The sequence below is a fragment of the Haliotis rubra genome, unplaced genomic scaffold, assembly GCF_003918875.1.
Source record: "Haliotis rubra isolate DU_JTF1 unplaced genomic scaffold, ASM391887v1 Scf223, whole genome shotgun sequence".
NCBI lineage: Eukaryota > Metazoa > Mollusca > Gastropoda > Lepetellida > Haliotidae > Haliotis > Haliotis rubra.
In genome coordinates, this window is record NW_025766259.1 from 1,192,328 (window position 1) to 1,198,538 (window position 6,211).

Genomic DNA, 6,211 nt, shown 5'->3' on the forward strand with positions numbered 1-6,211 from the left:
AATATTGTACCAGTCGTTTTATGAATTTACTATCTGTTAGCGACATCAATATTCATGATAAATATGAAAATGATAATATTAACATACACAGCTTTGGAATAGGCCCGTATAGAGCCACAGACGCATCAGGCCAACAAACATGACCTTGTCGTTATTGAAAAGTGTAATGCACACATTAAGATTTGCTGTCCTTTTGGCACTAATGGATCCAAAACAAATATGCGGACCACGCTTTCGGAATGTCTCCAGTAGAGAATTTGTACTCCCTACTGTTCCTGGTACCCTGGTTTGTTTGTTTGGGGTTGTTGTTTTTTTCGTTTAACGCCGCTCTCAGTAATATTTCAGCTATATGGCGGCGGTCTGTATATAATCAAGTCTGGAATCCAATGATCAACAACATGAGCATCGATCTACGCAATTGGGAACCGATGACATGCGTCATATGACAAGCATGGGTTACTGAAGATCAATTCAAACCTGGATCTTCACGGATGGGGCTCTGTGCGGATGTAGAGTCTGACCAGCCAGCATCACCAGAACCCCCAATGCTGCAATTATCTATTTTAATCTGTAAAATGATAAATTATTAATAGTCCTTTTGACTTAATATTTGGGGATGCACAATAGCAACTTGTGAAAAATATGAACCCTTCCTCTTTACCAAAAGCAGCGGACATACTTAAAAACATATTTACATAACATGGGAAATATCAATATCTTGTTTACTCATGTTCTAACCGAGCTGTCACCACAAACCTTACGCAAACCAAATCTACAGTTATTTCAATACGCCATTAACTATTTCTGTTGAAAAAGCAATCAAAGATAACATTCAAAATGCAGATAATCCTTCACAAACATACAAATATGTCAAAACGAGATAAAATTTGAAAGTCTGTCAATAAGCCTTATCTAAACACCCGACTCGACGACAAGGAAGCTATTAGAGGCAAGGTAGATTTACGACAAATAATGAGCGCGACCTAGTCTGTCTCACAGTCCCTGAACCACATTATTTTCCCTACTGCCAAGCCCTCTCTGCAGTGCTAAAGCCCTAAATAAAGCAAGTCTAGATTTCCTCAGGTTCAATCTCTGGTCTCCCTGGGGCTCCTTTTCAATATAAAAGGGCTTTTTGGTTACTATAAAAATTATGTATATTCAGAGACTAAGCATTAGTCTAAGCGCGACCCTGTTGCTTCAACATACGCCTCGCCCGAGCTTGCCGCTTCATTGCAGCCAATGAAAGGACAAGAGACAACTTCCCTTTAGTCATCTTCCATGGCTCGGTACTCTCGCAGTAACAAAACTTTCCTCAAAAGGTCCCGTTTTTCTTTTGTGAATAACCAGTGTAGGTTCTGCATCAGAGAAAGTGACAGAACATGTTCACATCTTTTGTGAATTGTTGCACGCCCTCTTTTATACAACTCCAAGGGAAGAAGAGGGGTTTCGGACTGTAATAATAGAAGCCTCGATAACGCTGGGCATTTTGCCCCAGCATTCACGGGAAAGTTACTACAACATTTCAAAAGGCGGCCAAATATAAATCCTATAGACCCAACTGAAAGGGACGTGTGTTATTTTTGAATCATCAACATTCATGTTAGCGTTATGTTAACTAAAGGCAAAGAGATATTGAGCATTCAATATTGAACAGAAGCCGGTCTGGGTGTGTGTGTAGAGAGTGATGAAAGATACAGAAAACCCGTTACTGTCATTGGAGAAACATTTCAAATACTTCCAGATACCGCATCAATAACCGTTTAGTGTATGTAGAAAGGGTACACGAAGAGATAATCCATAAAAATGTATTTTCAACAGTTATTTTTCATAGGAATTATTGTTTAACTATCTTGACGTCTTTGTCTTGTCAAAGGTTGCGACTTAATTCATTGTAGACACAGGGCGTTCCTACACTGTTGTACACAGAAGGAAAACTGTTGCAAGTCTCAGTATTCACCTTCTCTGGGATAACAGTAGGATAAACAGTAGGGTGGATTTCAATGTAGGTTACTGATACCCGCATGTCATGGTGTACACCCGTAACGCGCCCGTGGGGTGGAACTCAGTCATCTTGAAACTGTAACACCAAGTAGGATTTGATTTCGACATTCAGGAAAATAATTGTTGACAGAAGACAACCGAACGAATTTCTTTCTCAGAGGCAATGGACTCATGTTACGATCATATTTTATTGGCCATTGTTTTTTGCTTGAACAGGCAGATAATTTGTTCCAAGTTCACGTTCTTCAGAGTAAATGACCCATGTAAGGGGAACGTGTTGCTAAAGTGTAACCTACCCAGATACTATATTTTGACAGTAAAGGTAAAGGTCCATAAAATGCACATGCGGGCTCTGAATGACAACAACGCCCTAAAATCACAGGTGTCTTAACTGCCAGATTTGCCTATAAATAAAATCGGTATCTTCAACATCCTCATCTGCGTGGCCATGGAAGCTAATTGTCGACGATTACATTGTATGTCTTTCCAGCCAAACTAATGAGAGCTGCTGCACAATCATTATCTTGGTTCTTTTTAAAAAAATGAAAACAGAATGCTTCTGCACAAATAGTGTGTGATGTTATCTTTCTCTAGCCGTTATCAGGCAGGTTTATGACTGGGATCGTGCCTCTGAAGCCCATAACAGCCACTAAAATGTCATTTTAAGCTTCGGGTTGCATCAGTGATATGTTTATATGGGATGGGATATTTTCCTCCTTTTTTCACACGAGATTGATGATGGAAATGTCGACCGTTAGTGTCTCACATCCTTGTTGGGGATGTGGTGCTGAGGCATGTGGTTTTACCTGGCGACTGTGTCTACTACTACTACTACTACTACTACTACTACTACTACTACTACTACTACTACTACTACTACTACTACTACTACTACTACTATTACTACTACTACTACTACTACTACTACTACTACTACTACTACTACTACTACTACTACTACTACTACTACTACTACTACTACTACTACTACTACTACTACTACTACCACTACTACTGCTACTATTACTACTACTATTACTACTACTACTACTACTACTACTACTACTACTACTACTACTACTACTACTACTATTACTACTGCTACTACTACTACTACTATTACTACTACTACTATTACTACTACTACTACTACAGCTACTGCTACTGTTACTGCTGTTGGTGTTGATATTACTGATGCTACTACTACTACTACTACTACTATTACTACTACTACTACTACTACTACTGCTACAGTTATTGCTGCTGTTATTGCTGCTGCCACTACTATTTCTGCTTCTATTACTACTGTTGCTGCTGCTACTACTGTTACTGAGGGGGTGTAGATATTACTGCTTCTGCTGCTGTTTGTTTTACGCTGCGATGAGTAATTTTACACCTGTTTGACAGCGAAAAGTACATCATCGCGTCTGGACCAGGCAACCCAATGAGTTACATAGTGAGCGTCGAACCACGTTATTAAGATACGATGACATGTGTCACCCAACTCAGCGAGCCTGACCACCCGATCCTGTTAGTCACCTCTTACGACAGCATGGTTTCCAGAAGACCAATACGAACTCGGATCTTCTTGGCTTCAGGAGGAGCAATGGCAGCAGCAGTATTAGTGACATTCAGAAATTACTGAATAGTCAACTATAACTCTATACATAATCAAATATATAATGAACATGAACCAGACATTATTTGTCTGACAGAGTTAAGATGACCATGTTTGATAGAAAGGTTCGAATAGGAACCTGTTTGATCCAAAGGGCCGAATAGGAACCGGTTTGATCGAGAAAACTATGTTGATCGAGAGGATCAAATAGGACCATGTTTGATCGAGAGGGCCGAAAAAGACTATATTTGATCGAGAGAGTTATAAACAGGACCATGTTTGATCGAAAGGGCCGAATAGGAACCTGTTTGATCGAAAAGGCCGAAGAGCATCATTTGATCGAGAGGGCTTAAGAAGACTATGTTTTACCGAGAGGGTCAAATAGCCCCATTTTTGAGCGATAGGATCGAATAGGACCATGTTTGATTGAGAGGGCCGCGTAGGAAAGTGTAGTAACAGGATTATGTTGTAGGATCGAGAAGGGCTGGATGTGTTCAGAGAGACCGAGAAGGCACAGGCGTAATCAGCATGAGCTGGAAGGACCAGGTTGGATCTATAAGACCGAAAATAACCCGGTTTTATCAGCACAACCTTGAAAATGTCAGTAATAATCTGCATTCAACGAATTCATGTCATCATCATGAATACAAAACACACCCACAGTTTAGTTTTAAATGCACAGTGTGGTGTTATATGGTAAGCATGCTGTTACAATGCCTTTCTCCATGCATGTGTATTCAAAAAGCGCAACAAGTGCGTAGACGTCAAACCAGTCACAGTTTGCTTCACTGACGAAAGTATGCGAATGTTTGCTGTAAATACATATAATCATTTGCATTGGATGCCATTGTCAGATACATATCAGATAATCAGATAGCACACCACGCAATTATGGGTGTGCTAGGAGGTGCTAAAGGGTCAGGAATTTATTAAAAACGCATATGCAGAACTATAAGACCTAATGTTAAGAAAACCGCTGCACAGCAGGATACATTGAATTTGTTTGCAGCTTTCAGAAATAATGCGCAGTTCCCTCAAACACTGTGTATCAAATTGTTCGCTACCTTAGCTGGAAAGTCCGGTTTATTTCAGGTCATATTATTATACCCAGCAACTTCATACAGCAGATGCAAGTCGCCTACGGTGTCAGTATGATACGATGAAGGTATGCCTTTTATCAGTTCCCTCTGCTGCCCTTCCATTTATAAATCCATCAACATTTCTCCCACTGAATTTACAAACATAAGTTGTCATGCAGTTTAATATGCGGTGCCTCCATTGTTGTGTATTCCATGCCCTATCATCATCATCATCATCTTCATCATCATCATCATCGATGAAATATGATACTCCACATCAAATCTGAAGTGAACGACAATTGAAAGAACCTTGAAGGAGAGCAAAACCAACAACCCTTGCATAATACCCTGCGTGAGACAGTATGAATGAATAAAGTTTTACGTCGCTTCTAGCACTATTCCAGCAATATCACAGCGGGGGACACTAGAAATGTGATTCACACATTGCACCTATGCGGGGAATCGAACCCGGGTCTTTGGTGTGACGAGCGAACGCTTTAACCACTAGGCTACCCCACCGCCTCTTTATACCCTAGGAAATTAACAGTGTGTCATTTTGTTATGTAAACATCTAACGCAGCTCATGGTGCAAATACATCAAATTCATATTCTTTATCAGTTACAAAACGAGAAGTTATATATAAGAGCACAAGGGTGTATTTAGACAATGAAGCGTTGGCTGATTGAATGCGCTTTTTCCAGACGATTCAGAGAGACCGGGATAAAATACAGTTCATGATAAAGGCATGAACATCTTATGTCCTGTGAAATCAACATACCAGGGTTAACATACTGAACAAGGGTTAGAACCTCTTTCGGATAATTTTATGAAATTATCTCTTTAGTCGTACCTTCCAAAAGAACATTCCTAAAATATTAGAGATCCTTAATTAGTTATTTTACTTGGTTATTTGGTTGATGAATAATTTATTTTCTTTAAGAAAAAAATGTGATTGTATCTAATTAGATGTACCTACAGACATAGGTAAAAAAGCTGAATACACATTTAACAAATGACACATTGTCTGGGAATTTGCTTATGTCGAGTCGGATATTCTTATGATGATTACAGTCCTACACTGCTGATATGTTCATGTAAGTGGATTGTGAAGGTCCGGGTTAGAATTGACCTTCAGTAACCCATGCTTGTTAACAGGCGATTAACGGGATCGGGTGGTCAGGCTCGCAGACTTGGTTGACACATGTCATCGGTTCCAAATTGTGCAGATCGATGCTCATGCTGTTGATCACTGGAGTGTCTTGTCCAGACTCGATTACTTACAGATCGAATACTTCTTCTCTACAGGGACTACTACACCAAATTGAAATATAACACGTGTTAACTACCAATGACAAACAGGTGGAATCCAGTACTGGTCCACTCTTGATCGGAAACTCGAGAAACAGCGAATACTAAATTAAATCAGTTTTAAATATACCACATTTTCACAAGAAGTGACAAACTGGTTGTATCGAAATACAAAATTACACTAAACTGCAGCCTTGCTAGGAA